The sequence below is a fragment of the Somniosus microcephalus genome, unplaced genomic scaffold, assembly GCF_052327205.1.
Source record: "Somniosus microcephalus isolate GS21.2 unplaced genomic scaffold, FLI_Smic_1.0 unresolved_chr4, whole genome shotgun sequence".
Taxonomy (NCBI): Eukaryota; Metazoa; Chordata; class Chondrichthyes; order Squaliformes; family Somniosidae; genus Somniosus; species Somniosus microcephalus.
This window is the reverse complement of record NW_028225182.1, coordinates 15963676-15981842: the sequence shown is the minus strand read 5'-3', so window position 1 is coordinate 15981842 and position 18167 is coordinate 15963676.

The window sequence follows — 18167 nt, the reverse complement described above, 5'->3', positions numbered from 1 at the left end:
GTAACAGTAAAAGAGCTCTTTAATCTAACAAACCTCATTCTAAAAATTATTATCGCACCATCGCTGAACAGTTCCTCCCTCAGTCCCGGTATAAAAACAGTTGGGGGGACCCTGCCTGGATTCGAACCGGCAGCAATCGGTTGGAGCGGGATCTAGCGGGTCCGATACGGTTCTACTCCCATTCCTTTGGGAGACGCCTGTTCAGGAGTGGAAAACTTACCCTGATTCGCTCCTCTTAAAGTGAAGGAGGAAAATATATTTAAAACCTGCCGAAACCCGGGATCGAAACAGGGACCTTTAAAACGCTTTCCCAACTGAGCTATTTCGGCTTCACAGCAAATTAAATATTCTGTCACTCTTTCGGAGGATTTTCTAACCCCGGGAGGAAGTGCCCCTCTCGCTCATTCCTCACTTCGGTCAACGTGACCCGACCAGATCTAAGAGCTCAGGTTCTGTTAATGTAAAGCTGGGGTGTTGATAAAAATACAAAGCTGGCACAGCACGGGGGTCCTCACCATGTTGGACACAGCGTGAAATGCACTGAAATGTTCAAATAAAGTTACAGAGCACAACACATGTGTAAAATTCCCTGTTCTTTTCTCCACACTGATGGGTTGTGAAGGGAGAGACGGGCCGAAGTCTCACTGAGCCGCACTGATCACGAGACAAGGTGAAATTATGTCAAATTCAATCTTCAGCAGCGACATGCTGGAGTGAGATCAGAGTCCTGAATCAAGGAGTAATGTTCGGATACTAGTGTTGAATCTCATTGATATGAAACTCTCCTTGAATTCTCTGCTGGGGGATTCAGAGCTGGGGATCGCCTGTGAAATCAGCTGAAAACATTGAAATAACAACCTCAGTCCCTCCGACAATGAAGGTTACATTTCTTTAATTTGCACAAGTAAACAGAGTCTGGACAGTTGCTATCTTGCTCTCTGTGACCTGAGGTTTTATCTCGTAAACTCCGGCTTTAGTATATGCTGTAATCAATTTTTCCGCCAGTTTCTGTGGAGCAATCGATTAGCATGTTCGGTTATTAGCCGAAAAGTTGGTGGTTCGAACCCACCCAGTGAAGGTGCGTTAACCTATTCCAGGTTTTCAAAATGTGTATTTTGGCTGCAAGATCATGGGATATACTGCAGCACTGGGTACAATGTCGGTGAGTATGAGATCATCCATTGGGATCCGAGAAAGCCATTCCGTAACATTTTATTAATGGTGACTGACTAATAGGAACATGAGGAGGCCATTCAGCCCCTCAGCCTTGTTCCTTCATGATGTGCCTCAATGAATCCGAGACTCAACGTTAAAGGAGCAAAGCAAGGCTTTTATTAACTCAGAAAGTAATACACAGTGGAGAAGTGTCTCTCATCCAGAGGTCTGCTGTACTGCCTGTGAGACACGCTGGGGCCTGCTTAAGTAGGGGCCAGGTATGGGCGGAGCCCTACACACAATACAATACAGGTAAGGAAATGAAACTGAAACTAAACTCCCCTGCTTGTCACAGTCACAGGCACAATCAAACACAGAGAATACAGAGTGCCCGATGAATGGCATATTTCATCAGATTCACCCCTTCCACAGATTTAGTCTGTTCGGGGGTTTGAGAGTCCTCTGTGACCGACATTGCTGTTGTGGTGCCGCGGGTGTCGGTTGGGTGTCCCCGGTGGCCTCCTGGGTCTCTGCCGGTGGCGCCGCCAGGGTTGTTGAAGGGGTAGTTGGTGGGGGCACCGTTGGTCGATGTTCTTCCGGGGGTGATGAAAGGATAGTGGGTGGGTAAGAGTTGCTGTGATCGTTGTTGCTGTTGTTGTCGTGGTTGTTGTCATTACAGGCTGGGGCGACGTCTTTTATGGACCCGGTGTCCTCCCTTCCATCGGCGTGCCGGACATATGCATATTGGGGGTTGGCGTGGAGTAGGTACACTGACTCCACGAGAGGGTCCGTCTTGTGGCCCTTCACATGCCTTCGTACAAACACCGGACCTGGGGTGGAGAGCCATGACGGCATGGATACGCCTGAGGTGGATTTCCGTGGAAAGACAAACATTCGTTCATGAGGCGTGGCATTAGTGGCAGTACACAATAGCGACTGTATCGAATGGAGCACATCTGGGAGGACTTCCTGCCAGCGGGAGATAGGGAGGCCCTTGGTCCTTAGAGCTAGAGTGACTGCTTTCCACACTGTCCCGTTCTCTCGCTCCTGCTGGCCGTTACCCTGGGGGTTGTAGCTGGTGGTATGGCTCGTGGCGATCCCCCTGGACAGCATGTACTGGCATAGCTCTTCACTCATGAAGGACGCCCCCCTATCCGTATGGATGTAGCTCGGCATACCGAACAGGCAGAACAGGCTGTTGAGGCATTTAATGACCATGGCGCTGGTCAAGTCTGGGCAGGGGAAGGCGAATGGGAACCGGGAGTATTCGTCCACAATGTTCAGGAAGTAAACACTGCGGTCGACTGACGGGAGGGGGCCCTTGAAATCTAAGCTGAGCCGCTCAAAGGGCCGTGTAGCTTTGATTAAGTGGGCTCTGTCTGGGTGGTAGAACCGAGGCTTGCATTCAGCGCAAGTGCGGCAGTTCCTGGTCAGAGACCGAACTTCCTCAATCGAGTAGGGTAAGTTGCGGGACTTTATGAAGTGGAACAGCCGTGTGACCCCTGGGTGGCAGAGGTCGTTGTGGATGGTCTGTAGCCGATCCCCGGTGGCGCTGGCACACATCCCTTGTGAGAAGGCGTCGGGGGATTCGTTAAGGGCCCCTGGCCGGTAAATGATGTCATACTCGAAGGTGGAGAGCTCGATCCGCCACCTGAGAATCTTATCATTTTTAATCATCCCCTTCTGTTTATTATTAAACATAAATGCTACCGACCGCTGGACGGTAAGTAGGGTGAAGCGTTTGCCGGCTAGATAGTGGCGCCAGTGGCACACTGCCTCCACGATGGCTTGGGCCTCCTTTTCCACGGAGGAGTGTCTGATCTCGGGCCCTTGGAGGGTCCTTGAGAAGAAAGCTATGGGCCGCCCCACCTGGTTGAGGGTGGCCGCCAAGGCAAAGTCAGACGCATCACTTTCCACTTGAAAGGGAGTGTTCTCGTCCACTGCCTGTAGCGTGGCCCGCTCAATATCCCGCTTAATGCTTTTGAAGGCGGCATGGGCCTCAGCAGAGAGCGGAAAAGAGGATGCTTTCAAGAGGGGGCGGGCTTTGTTGGAGTAGTTGGGGGCCCATTGGGCATAATAAGTAAATAACCCCAGGCACCTTTTCAGGGCTTTGGGAGTGTTGGGCAGGGGCAGCTCCCGTAGGGGGCGCAGTCGGTCGGGGTCTGGTCCGATTTCCCCATTCTCCACCACGCTGCCTAGTATGCAGAGGTGCGTGGTGTTGAAAATGCACTTGTCCTCGTTGTAAGTGAGGTTGCGTTTTTGTGCGGTTTTCAGGAACCTCTCGAGGTTCGAGTCGTGATCCTGCTGGTTGTGACCACAGATGGTGACGTTTTCGAGGTAGGGGAAGGTTGCCTGCAAGTGGTGGTCATCGACCATGCGGTCCATCTCCTTCTGGAAGACCGAGACCCCATTCGTCACCCCAAAGGGGACACTGAGGAATTGGTAGAGGCGTCCGTTCACCTCGAAGGTGGTGTACGGGCGGTCCTCTGGTCTGATAGGGAGCTGCTGGTACGCTGACTTGAGGTCGATGGTGGAGAACACCCGGTATTGGGCAATTTGGTTCACCATTTCTGATATGCGGGGTAGCGGGTAGGTGTCTAGTTGGGTGTATATGTTGATCGTTTGGCTATAGTCGATCACCATCCGTTTCTTCCCGCTACCCCTCACCACCACCACTTGGGCGCGCCACGGGCTGTTGCTATGTTCAATAACGCGCTCCCTCAGCAGCCTGTCCACCTCCGTCACGATAAACCGCCTGTCCTCCCAGCTGTACCTCCTGCTTTTGGTCGCTATTGGCCGGCAGTTGGGAGTAAGGTTCGCGAATAGCGAAAGCGGCTTTACCTTCAGGGTAGCCAGACCGCACACTGTGAGGGGCAGCTGGGACCCACCGTAATTGAGCGTGATGCTTTGGTGGTGGCACTGGAAATCCAGGCCCAAGATCACGCTCGCACATAGACTCTTCATGATTAGTAATTTAAAATTATCGTATACAGTTCCGTTAATGGACAATTGTACCGCGCAGTAACCCATAATGGTCGATGTCTGGGTTTTATCAGCCAAAGAGATGGTGCCCCGAGCAGGGACCACCATTAGAGAGAGTTGTTGTGCTAGTTCAGGGTGGATAAAACTCTCCGTGCTTCCACTGTCAATTAAACATTTAACCCCGCACCCGTTTACCTCGATGTCCGCCATTGATTTGGATAGCGGGTGCGGTCTGGTCTGGTCCACTTTGACCGATGCCACTGTCGGGCCCTGATCGAGACAAGATGGCGTCCACGCTGCCTTCTCACAAGATGGCAGAACCCACGAGGTCGGGCCGCTCCCACGGCGCACACGCGGCGGTGGCGGGTTTTCCAGCGGGGTTTCCTCTGCACACCTTCCCGAAGTGCCCCTTCTTACCGCACTTAAAGTAGGTGGTGCCTTTCGCCGGGCACAGGTTCTGGTGTGCTTTGGCTGCCCGCAGAAGTAGCAGTTGGGGCCCCGACACGTCGCGGCTGTCGTAGGGCTTCTGGGGGGAGAGAGGGCCCCGACGGTGTCGGGCTGCCGGGCGGGGAAGATGCCTTCCAAGATGGCGGCACCCTTGGTGCACACGTGGCAGCGTGGGTGGCGCGGGCTGAAGAGTAGGCGCCCGAGTTTCTCTGGGCCACAGTCAGGGATCGCGCTGTGTGCACAGCCTGTTTCAGGTCCAATCCCGTTTTTTCCAGTAGTCTCTGCCGGATGTAAGTGGAGCTGAGGCCTGTGATCAAGGCATCACGAACAAGCTCGTCAGTGTACACTGCGGCTTTTACATCTTGGCACTTGCAGTCTTTGCCAAGCGTTTTCAGGGTGACTAGGAACTCATCCAGCGATTCCCCAGGTCGCTGTGTGCGAGTAGCGAGCAGATGCCTAGCGTACACCTCGTTCGTAGGCTGCTGGTAATGCACCTTTAGGATGTCGCAGGCGGCCGGGTATGTGTCGGCGTCTTGGTTGAGGGGGTAAACCCGGTGGCTTACCCAATTCCGCAGGAATCCGAGTTTCATACTTTCAGCATCCGTAGCGTCTGTGATGGCTGCGGAATTGTCCAGGAAGAATTCCATACACTTAAACCAGTGTCCGAATCGTGCCGATGCGTCCGAAGCATGCGGGTCCAAATCCAAACGTTCGGGTTTCAAGAGTTGATCCATTGTGTTGAAAATTGAGTTAATAAAATTGATGTGCCTCAATGAATCCGAGACTCAACGTTAACGGAGCAAAGCAAGGTTTTATTAACTCAGAAAGTAATACACAGTGGAGAAGTGTCTCTCATCCAGAGTTCTGCTGTACTGCCTGTGAGACACGCTGAGGCCTGCTTAAGTAGGGGCCAGGAATGGGCGGAGCCCTACACACAATACCATACAGGTAAGGAAATGAAACTGAAACTAAACTCCCCTGCTTGTCACAGTCACAGGCTCTATCAAACACAGAGAATACAGAGTGCCTGATGAATGGCATATTTCATCACACTTCATTCAATTAGATCCTGGATAATCTGTATCTCAGCTGCATTGGCCCGCCTTGGTTCCATATCCAGCTTCACCAGTTTGGAATGGTCTCATTTTTAGGTGCGCCTGGTTCCGCTCCTGTCCTGCTCTTCTAGACATCTCACTGAACCAGGTTTGGACCCTTTGCTTGAGGGTAATGGTATAGTGATGGATCTGCCCGACCAGATTGTGGTTGAATACAATTCTGCTGCTGCTGATGGTCCAGAATTGCACAGAGAAACTATACGTGTTTTAAGAGATTTTATTTTATTCATCGTTAACCACAAAATTAATTAACTTATTCATGTTAATTCATTTTTAATGGGGAATATTTTACAAAATGTTTCTGACCCAAAGTGGTGGAACCGGAGACACTCAATGTTTTCAAGGGAAGACTGGATAGGCACTAGAGGGAAATAAACTTGCGGGGCTACGGGGAGAGAGCAGGAAATGAGACTGACTGGGTTGCTCGACAGAGAGCCGGCACGGACTCAATGGTCTGAATGGCCCCCTTCTGTCCTGTTTTGACTCACTGATCTTGAGCCAATAACTTTCTTTTGCAGAATGAAATACATTAAAATATGGTTACTGAGGGATAGTCGAAATACAGCGAATTATTTTGCTCTTGCATGTGCTGAACTTTTAACCCATATCTCATTTTACACATCGTATTTTAGGAGAATGCTTTCAAATGTTCATTGCTTGTGAGAGCAGGGACCTGGGGCAACTTCTGTTAAATTAAACAGGACCGGCTATTTCACAGAAAAAAAATATTCTCTGCCAATGTTTTCAGATTATAGACCGACCAATCTTTCTTAGTGGATGACTTGACATTTGCCCACATTGACCTCCATTAATCCCATTTCAGGGGAGATTTAAGAGAGTTGTTCAAAATTATGGGGGAAACAGTTTCCACTGGCAGGAGTGTCAGCAGGGCTATGGGGGAAGAGCAGCGGAGTGGGACTATTTGGATAGCTCTTTCAAAGGTACAACATCATTTGTTCATTTTAATCTGTGATTGAGAGAATTTTGTTAACCGAAGGTATTTAGGGATAATTCAAGTCAGTGAGAACCTTCATAATGGATTCAATCATCATTAATCAACCCACAACATTGAGTTGCTCACTGCAGGAATTAATAACAAGTTTACTGGGTGACAGGCAATCTGCGATAATTATTATAGAATCATAGAATCAGACAGCACAGAAGGAGGCCATTCGGCCCATAGTGGCTGTGCCTCTTTGAAAGAGCGATCCAATTATTCCCACTGCCTGCACTTTTCCCAAAGCCCTGCAAGCGTTTCTTTTTCAATTTCCTTCCCCTTTGAAAGTTAATATTGAATCTGCTTCCACCACCATGTCAGGCAGAAACATATTGACATGAATATTTTCCGAGGCCCATTTCACACAGTAATTTCCATGCTTTGCATGTCATGAATTTTTTCCCTTCTCATTTTACACACTTTATTTTAGCAGTTTGCTCTGCAAACAATGAACCAGGTTCTCCTGAATTCCAAGGTGTGTAAGGAAATCTAGCTCACCTGTCAGTCACTGTCTCTGGCCCGCTTTCACCACCGGCTGCTGGCGGACTGCAGCAAATCCAGTTACACACACCGAGCCCCCACAATCATCACATCACAGGGAAATAAACTGGGAAACTGCTCAAAATACACAACTGGTCGAGCAGCTTCTGAACAACAATTAAACTTGCGGCGTATGGACAATATTCAGAACTGTGAACCAGGCCGTGTAAAAATAAAAACAGTGTCATAGAATCATAGATTCAACATTATCTTTCAAATGGGAAATATAGTTGAAAAAGAAACACTTGCAGGGCTATGGGGAAAGAGAAGGGCAGTGGGACAAATTGAATAGTTCTTTCAAAGATCCGGCACAGGCACAATGCGGCTTAATGGGTTCCTTCTGTGCTGTCTGATTCTACAAAAATGTTACTAAAGTTTGACTATCACCTGGAAAACATGTTAGCATTCCCTTCAGTGTGCAACAACAAGCAGTGGGTCGATTAAGAGAATTATTAAGTGTCCAACAGACTTGAAAAATTTTATTAAATAGTTTTGTAAGAACCAATGGGTCACGGCGATGAGAGCGCCGAATCCTAACCACTAGACCACCAGGGAACATTTGTACGAATTGCAATATCTCGCAGATCCTTGCTCGCTTACTACCAGCAGATCAAAACCGTATTTTAGTTTTGGTCACCTTACCTGTTGAAGGATATACTTGCCTTAGATGGGGTGTGAGAAGGTTCACTAGACTGATTCCTGCAATGAGAGGGCTGTCCTATGAGGAGCGATTGAGTAGATTGGGCCTATACTCCCTGGGGTTTAGGAGAACGAGAGGTGATCTCAGTGAATCAGACAATCATACAGCTACTTATGCAACTGCCTTTTGAAAACCATGATTGAATCTGCCTCCAGCACCCTTTCAGGCAGTGCTTTCCAGATCCTACGATCGATAACCGTAAACCAAGTCTGACAGTGGCACAGTAATTAGTGAGGATAGGAGCAGAAAATTGCAAAGGGACAATGATTGAGTGGCAAAACTGGAGGCATCTGATTCAGAAGATTAGGGGGCGACCTGGAAATTCGAGAGTTTAATGACTTTGAAAGGAACATTTTTGACTTGTGCAGTTTCGGTCAGAGAATTGGCAGTGAAAGGAAATAAATCCAGAATCTGGAATTCAGCATTTCATCTTCTCGCTGAACAGTTCTTTCTGGATGTTTAGCTAAGCAGAAGTTTCCATAGTGTAGCGGTTTATCATGTTCACCGCACAGGCGAAAAGTCTCCGGCTCGATCCTGGGGGGAAACATTATGTTCTAGAAATGGTGCCCGGTTCAAACTGAAAATAAACCTTTCCTATTGCAATTTAATAAATATGAACAATGGAAGAAAACATATTGTAATTAATTATGAATAAAGTAAAATATTTCATAGAGGCTGTACATTATCTGATCCCGGACCATTCTTCACAGACTCAACCTCAGCACAGATACCGACAGTGTCCCTCCCTCCCTCCCGTTTCCTGCCCTGATTGTGCAGATAGCCCCTCTCAAAGCTGCACATTCGACTGGTTTCAGTGGATCCGCGGGAGATCTTTAAAGGATCCTGCAGCGTCCCCTCGGATAATAACCATAATAACCATAGATCGTCACCATATTTCACACACCGCATCAACCCCGCCCATTTCAGTCGAAGTCGTCTTAATTTCCACCAAGCAACCTCCCTAGCACTGAAAATTAACTTTTATAAGTGTGGAATCTCATTCCTTCAGATATAAATTGTCCTGCTTTTTGTAGACAGGACATACTTGGGCAATTTTCCACACAGGGAAAGAAACTCGTCCCTGGGGGTTCACATGGAGCAAGATCCAATATCATTCATCCCGTCCTGGAGCGGAACCGGGGGCATTTCGGACGTAAGGCGAGCGTGACAATTGCTACAGTCCCAAAACCTCTGCTCAGTTTGTCAGCCGCAAGTCAGAAGGCTGTGTTAAGGGAGAAGGTGATTCGCTGACTCACCTCTCTGCACTGATTGAGATTGTGTCGCTTCTCCGTCAAACAACATCACTTCTGTTGCACACTAAAAACTCTCAATCCTTCTCCTCCGCTCGCTTTCTATTCAAGTAATTGGACAATGAATAAATATTAAGTTTCCCTCGGGCTTTTGCTGGTGGATTTACTGATAAACCGGGGAATTGAGAGGAAACTTGAGCACAGGCAGGGTCCTTGCGACAGACCAGTCAGGCTAGCCCAGTCGTTGCAGTTTAGGATACTTCATCCCGATGGTGGGGTGTTTGCGTTTTAAATTTTTGGGCTGATTTTAAAGGCGATTCCCAGCTCGATCAATGAGTGTTTCATATAAATGCGATGCAACAAAATAAGAAAATCTCTCCTTGATTCCGGAATCTTCTCTCTCTCCAGCTGCCCGCTGCTAAAGATTGAACTGACTTTAATTTCACCTTGGCTCGGGGTCAGTGCGGCTCAGTGGGACTTCGGCCCGTCTCTCCCTTCACAACCCAAGTATGTCCTGTCTACAAAAAGCAGGACAAATCCGACCCGGCCAATTACCGTCCCATCAGTCTACTCTCAATCGTCAGCAAAGTGATGGAAGGTGCCGTCGACAGTGCTATCAAGCAGCACTTACTCAGCAATAACCTACTAATCGACGCCCAGTTTGGGTTCCGCCAGGGCCACTCAGCTCCTGACCTCATTACAGCCTTGGTCCAAACATGGACAAAAGAGCTGAACTCAAGTGGTGAGGTGAGAGTGACTGCCCTTGACATCAAGGCAGCATTTGATCGAGTGTGGCATCAAGGAGCCCTAGCAAAACTGAAGTCAATGGGAATCAAGGGGAAAACGCTCCATTGGTTGGAATCATACCTAGCACAAAGGAAGTTGGCCGTGGTTGTTGGAGGTCATTCATCTCAATCACATGACATCACTGCAGGAGTTCCTCATTGCAGTGTCCTAGGCCCATCCACAGAAACATAGAAACATATAAGATAGGAGCAGGAGTGGGCCATTCGGCCCATCGAGCCTGCTCCGCCATTCAATGAGATCATGGCTGATCATTCAAATTCAGTACCCTGTCCCTGCCTTCTCCCCATGTCCCTTGATCCCTTTAGCCTTAAAAAATATATCCAACTATTTTTTGAATATATTTAATGAACTGGCCTCCACCGCCCTCTCTGGCAGAGAATTCCACAGATTCACCACTCTCTGGGTGAAGAAATTCCTCCTCATTTCAGTCCTAAATGGCTTACCCCTTATGCTTAGACTTTGACCCCTGGTTCTGGACTCCCCGGCCATCATAAATATCCTTCCTGCATCTAGTCTGTCCAGGCCTGACAGAATTTTATAGGTTTCGATGAGATCCCCTCTCAATCTTCTAAACTGCAGTGAGTATAATCCCAATCGACACAATCTCTCCTCATACGTCATTCCTGCCATCCCAGGTATCAGCCTGGTGAATCTTCGCTGCACTCCTTCCATGGCAAGAACGTCCTTCCTCAGGTAAGGCGACCAAAACTGCACACAATACTCAAGGTGTGGTCTCACCAAGGCCCTGTACAACTGTAGCAAGACATGCTTGTTCCTGTACTTGAACCCTCTTGCTACAAAGGCCAACATACCATTTGCCTTCTTAACCGCCTGCTGCACCTGCATGCTTACCTTCAGCGACTGGTGCACAAGAACACTCAGGTCTCTTTGCACTTCCCCTTCTCCCAATCTATTGCCATTCAAATAATAATCTGCCTTCCTGTTTTTGCCTCCAAAGTGGATAACCTCACATTTATCCACATTATAGTGCATTTGCCATGTTTCTGCCCAATCACCCAATCTGCCCAAATCGTACTGGAGTTTCACGACATCCTCCTCACAGCTTACCCTCCCAGCCAGCTTTGTGTCATCTGCAAATTTGGAGATATTACATCCAATTCCCTCGTCCAGATCATTAATATATATTGTGAACAGCTGGGGTCCTCGGACCGATCCTTGCGGTGCCCCACTAGTCACTGCCTACCACTCGGAAAACGACCCATTTATTCAAACTCTTTGCTTTCTGTCCGCCAACCAGTTCTCTATCCAAGTCAATACCTTGACCCCAATCCGATGTGCCTTAATTTTGTACGCTAATCTCTTATGTGGGACCTTATCGAAAGCCTTCTGAAAGTCCAAATACACCACATCCACTGGTTCTCCCTCATCTATTTTACCAGTTACATCCTCAAAAATTTTCAGTAGATTAGTCAAGCATGGTTTACCTTTTGGAAATCCATGTTGACTTTGTCCGATCCTGTCACTGCTTACCAAGTGCTCTGCTATTACATGTTTTATAATAGATTCTAGCATTTTCCCCACTACCGATGTCAGGCTTACTGGTCTATAATTCCCCACTTTTTCTCTACCACCTTTTTTGAATAGCTGGGTAAAATTAGCTACCCTCCAATCCATGGGTACTGTTCCAGAGTCTATCGATTTCTGGAAGATGATCAGCAATGCATCTACAGTTTCTAGGGCCAATTCCTTAAGTACCCTGGGATGTAGATTATCAGGCCCTGGGGATTTATCGGCCTTCAGTCCCATCAATTTTCCTAACACCATTTCCCTACAAATACTGATTTCTTTCAGTTCCACCCTTTCATCAGGCCCTATGTTCCCTGGCATCTCTGGGAGGTTATTTGTGTCCTCCTTTGTGAAGACAGAACCAAAGTATGAATTTAGTTGGTCTGCCGTTTCTTTGTTTCCCATTATACATTCCCCTGATTGTGACTGTTAGGGACCTACGCTTGACTTCACCAATCTTTTTCTCTTCACATATCTATAAAAGCTTTTACAGTCAGTTTTTATGTTCCCTGGTAGCTTACTCTCATATTCTATTTTCCCTTTCTTAATTAATCCCTTTGTCCTCCTTTGTTGAATCCTAAACTTCTCCCAATCCTCAGGATTACTACTTTTTCTGGCCAATTTATATGTCGTTTCCTTGGATCTTATGCTATTCCTAATGTCCCTTGTTAGCCACGGTTGAGTCACCTTTTTTGTTTTATTTTTATGCCAAACTGGGATGAGCAAATTCTGTAGCTCATCCATTAGGTCTTTGAATGTTTACCATTGCCTATCCACCGTCAACCCTTTGAGTGCCATTCCCCAATTAATCCTACCCAACTCGCTCCTCAGGCCATCGTAGTTTCTTTTATTTAAATTGAGGACCCTAGTCTCTGAGTCAATTACTTCATTCTCCATCTTAATGAAGAATTCGATCATATTATGATCGCTCAGACCCAAGGGGCCTCGTACAACAAGATTGCTAATTAATCCTTTCTCGTTACATAATACCCAGTCTAAGATGACCTGATCTCTGGTTGGTTCCTCGACATATTGGTCCATGAAACCATCCCGTAAACACTCCAGGAATTCCTCCTCCACAGTATTGTCACTAATTTGGTAGGCCCAATCTATATGTAGATTAAAGTCACCCATGATGACTGCTGTACCCTGATTGCACGCTTCTTCAATTTCCCTTTTAATGCCATCCCCAACCCCTGCCTTACTGTTGGGAGGTCTATATACCACTCCCACTAATGTTTTTTTCCCCTTAGTTTTTCTCAATTATACCCATACAGATTTCACATCATCAGAGCTAATGTCCTTCATTACAATTGTATAAATCCCTTCTTTAACCAGTAATGCTACCCCACCTCCCTTTCCTTTTTGCCTATCTTTCCTGAATATCGAATACCCCTGGATGTTGAGTTCCCAGTCTCGGCCATCCTTGACCCATGTTTCCGTAATCCCAGCCAAATCATATTCGTTTACCTCTATTTGCGCAGCCAATTCATCCACCTTATTACAAATGCTCCTCGCATTTCAGCTGTTTTACCAATGACCTTCCCTCCATCATAATGTCAGAAGTGGGGATGTTTGCTGAAATTGCACACTGTTCAGCACCATTCGAGACTCGTCAGATACTGATGCAGTCCGTGTCCATATGCAGCAAGACCTGGACAACATTCAGACTTGGGCTGACAAGTGGCAAGTAACATTCGCACCACACAAGTGCCAGGCAATGACCATCTCCAACAAGCGAGACTCTAACCATCTCCCCTTGACATTCAATGGCATTACCATCGCTGAATCCCCCACTATCAACATCCTGGGGGTTACCATTGATCAGAAACTGAACTGGACCAGCCATATAAATACTGTGGCTACAAGAGCAGGCCAGAGGCTACGAATTCTGCAGCGAGTGTCTCACCTCCTGACTCCCCAAAGCCTTTCCACCATCTACAAGGCACAAGTCAGGAGTGTGATGGAATACTCTCCACTTGCCTGGATGAGTGGAGCTCCAACAACACTCAAGAAGCTCGACACCATTCAGGATAAAGCAGCCCGCTTGATTGGCACTCCATCCACTACCTTCAACATTCACTCCCTCCATCACCAGCACACTGTGGCTGCAGTGTGTACCATCTACATGATGCACTGCAGCAACTCACCAAAGCTCCTTCAACAGCACCTTCCAAACCCGCGACCTCTACCACTTAGAAGGACAAGGGCAGCAGACGCATGGGAACATCACTACCTACAAGTTCCACTCCAAGCCACACATCATCCTGACTTGGACCTGTATCGCCGTTCCTTCACTGTCGCTGGGCCAAAATCCTGGAACTCCCTTCCTAACAGCATTGTGGGTGTACTTACACCATATGGACTGCAACAGTTCAAGAAGGCGGCTCACCACCATCTTCTCAAGGGCAATTAGGGATGGGAACTAAATGCAGGCCTAGCCAGCGACGCCCACATCCCATCAACGTTCATCAGCAAACTCAGAAAGACAAATAAATAGAAAGATGTGTTTCTCAGCCCCGGTGGCAAAGGTGCAATGGATGTTAATCCAAATAAATCCCCCGTGAGATTCAGTGTGCATCGGCTTCCTTATAAAGTTTGTATTTGAAATGTGCGAGAAAAGCGTAAAATTATGAAAATATTCTGATGGCCCGTACAGGGATCGGACCTGCGACCTTGTCATTATTAGCACCACGCTCTCACCAACTGAGCTTACCGGCCACAATGCGCTCGTGGGCAGGCTCGAACCGAGGCTGGGACATTGTCTTTCAGGTTTACACTGGCTGACCAATTTACTGCACAAACTTTGAACACACCAGATCGCTTAAACATTGTTCCTATATACAACTGGGCAGTGTGTAAATCGAAAGTAACTGTAAAAGAGCTCTTTAATCTAACAAACCTCATTCTAAAAATGATTATCGCACCACCGCTGAACAGCCCCTCCATCAGTCCCGGAATAAAAACAGTCGGCGAGACTTCGACTAGATTCGAACCTGCAGCGAGCGGTTGGAGCAGGATCTAACGAGTAAGATGTGGTTTTTACTCCCATTCCTTTGGGAGACACCCGTGCGAGAATGGAAAATCTTTCCTGATTCACTCCTCTTATAGTGAAGGAGGTGAATATAATTAAAACCTGCCGAAACACGGGATCGCAACAGGGACCTTTAAAACGCTCTCCCAACTGAGCTATTTCGGCTTCACAGCAAATTAAATATTCTGTCATTCTTTCGGAGGATTTTCTAACCCCGGGAGGAATTGCCCCTCTCGCTCATTCCTCACTTCGGGCAATGTGACCCGACCAGATCTCGGAGCTCAGGTTGTGTTAATGTAAAGCTGGAGTGTTGATAAAGATACAAAGCTGACACAGCACGGGGAACCTCACCGTGTTGTACACAGCGTGAAATGCACTGAAATGTTCAAATAAAGTTACAGAGCAGAACACATGTGTAAAATTCCCTGTTCTTTTCTCCGCACTGATGGGTTGTGAAGGGAGAGACGGGCCGAAGTCTCACTGAGCCGCTCTGATCACGAGACAAGGTGAAATTATATCAAATTCAATCTTCAGCAGCGACATGCTGGAGAGAGATCAGAGTCCCGAAACAAGAGTAATGTTCGGATACTAATGTTGAATCTCATTTATATCAAACTCTCCTTGAATTCTCTGCTGGGGGATTCAGAGCTGGGGATCGCCTGTGAAATCAGCTGAAAACATTGAAATGACAACCTCAGTCCTTCCGACAATGAAGGTTACATTTTGTAATTTGCACAAGTAAACAGAGTCTGGACAGTTGCTATCTTGCTCTCTGTGACCTGAGGTTTTATCTCGGTAATCTCCGGCTTTAGTATATGTTGTAATCAACCTTTCAGCCCGTCTCTGTGGCGCAATTGGTTAGCGTGTTTGGTTATTAACCGAAAAGTTGGTGGTTCGAACCCACCCATGGAACGGTGCATTAACCTTTTCCAGGTTTTCAAAATGTGTATTTTGGCTGCAAGATCGTGGGTTAAACTGTAGCACTGCGTAAAATGTCGGTGAGCATGAGATCATCCACTGGGATCCGAGAAAGCCATTCCGTAACATTTTCTTAATGGGGACAGACTAATCCGAACATGAGGAGGCCATTCAGCCCCTCAGCCCTGTTCCTTCATTCAATTAGATCCTGGATAATCTGTATCTCAGCTGCATTGGCCCGCCTTGGTTCCATATCCAGTTTCACCAGTTTGGAATGGTCTCATTTTTAGGTGCGCCTGGTGCCGCTCCTGGCCTACTCTTCTACACATCTCACTGAACCAGGTTTGGTCCCCTGGCTTGAGGGTAATGGTGGAGTGATATGCCCGACGAGATTGTGGTTGAATACAAATATGCTGCTGCTCATGGCCCAGAATTGCACAGAGCAAATATACGTGTTTTAAGAGATTTTATTTTATTCATATTTAAACACAAATCTAATTAACTTTTTCATGTTAATTGATTTTTAATGGGGAATATTTTACAAAATGTTTCTGCCCCAACCTGGTGGAACCAGAGACACTCAATGTTTTCAAGGGGTGACTGGATAGGCACTAGAGGGAAATAAACTTGCAGGGCTACGGGGAGAGAGCGGGGAATGGGACTGACTGGGTTGCTCGACAGAGAGCCGGCATGGACTCGATGGGCCGAATGGCGTCCTTCTGTCCTGTTTTGACTCACTGATCTTGAGCCAAGCTGAAATGATGTCAAGTTCAATCTTCAGCAGCAGGTATGGTGCTGAGCCCCACATAGAACTGAAAATGCCCAGGCTCCATGCCCGGCCTGTTGTCTCTCTGTTCCTCACTCAGTGGGCTACTGAGCAATACAGGAAGGGCTCAGGCCTAATGAATATCTTAATGCTCAGGTTAAGTTATCACTGCCCAGGCACTCTCTGACTCCAGTCTTGCACACGTTGCTAAGTTTCAAATGTTGCATTTTTCTCACTGGCAATAAATTGATTGATAGCCGTGCTCTGATCAGCTAAGTTTGTTAGGGAGATGTAGTGGGAAAGAAGATACATGGAAGACTATTGATAACTGTGACTGTTCTGACACTGTGAGCTGCAGTTAAATGTAGGCAACATGTAAATTGTCTTGTTCCAAATGTTGATAGAAAGGTCTAGTCATTTCCTGATGACTTTGAAACAGCAGGCATTGTGCAGAAGGCAAGGAAGTGTATTTTGTGAAATTCAGATTGCTTCCACGCCAGGCAAACTTTTGGTACAAAATGACATTTGTCAGGTGAGAATACAAAAGACGTGTTCAGGAAACTACAGCACCAGTTGCGGGTAGGCATCCACTTGAAATCTATTTCCGTCTGTGCTTTTCTAAGAGACAGAGAGAAAAACCTTGAGTATTGTGTGCCATTTTGGTCGCCTTATCTGAGGAAGGATGTTCTTGCCATGGAGAGTGCAGCAACGATTCACCAGACAGATACCTGGGATGGCAGGAAAGACGTATGAGGAGAGATTGGGTTGATTAGGCTTATATTCGCTAGAGTTAAGAAGAATGAGAGGGGATCTCATTGAAACTTATAAAATTCTAACAGGACCAGACAAACTAGATGCAGGAAGCATGTTCCCGATGGTGGGGGATTCCAGAGCCAGTGGTCATAGACTAAGCATAGGGGGTAAGCCAATTAGGATTGAGATGAGGAGGAATTTCTTCACCCAGAGAGTGGTGAATCTGTGGAATTCTCTGCCACACGGGGCAGTTGAGGCACATTAATTAAATATATTCAAGAAGGAGTTGGATATATTTCTAGAGGCTAAAGGGATCAAGGTATATGGGGAGAAAGCAGCGACAGGGTACTGAATTTGGATGATCAGCCATGATCTCATTAAATGACAGAGCGGGCTCGAGGTGCCGAATGGCCTACCCGTGCACCTGTCTTCTATGTTTCTATGAAACATACAGAGAGAAGCTGTCGGGGAATTGAATACTCACCGCTATACTATCAAGGGCGTGGTAGAGGATGTAGTTATGCAGTGTTTGAGACAAATGCTCAAACACACACAGACACAGACATGTGTCTCTTTGTGTGTGTATGTCTCAGATATCCATCTGAGTTTCATTGATTTACGGAGGCTTGCATTACATTGGGAGGCCATTCGGCCCATCGTGCCTGTGCTGTCTCTTTGAAAGAGAAGTCGTGCTTAGTCCCAAACCCCAGCGATTTGTGCATAACCCTGTTAATCTCATTTGCGCTGTCCCTCTCTCCCTCCACCGTGCCCCACACAAAAGGGAGAGGGAAACTATACTAACGAGGAAATGTTGCAGGAAATTGTTATACATTTCTTCATATGCCAGTACAGCTTTTAAAATTCATTTAGTTATTTTTGTCTGTTCAAAAAGGAGCATTTTAAGGTGATGTCCAACGGTTTATAATTGGGGATGTTAAAAATCATCTGCCCTGTCGGGGAATTGAATCGGGGAATTGAACCATTGGTCTCCTGCATGACATCTTTCATAACTATATTAACATATACAGAATCTGCCAGAGCAACAGTCCAGCTGTGAATAGAGTGAGAAAGAGACGGACATAGAAAGAGCAATAGACAGAGAGAGAGAGACAGATAGAGACAAAGAGAGAGCAACAGATACACAGAGCGGGAGCCTCGGTTTGAAGTCTCAGAGTG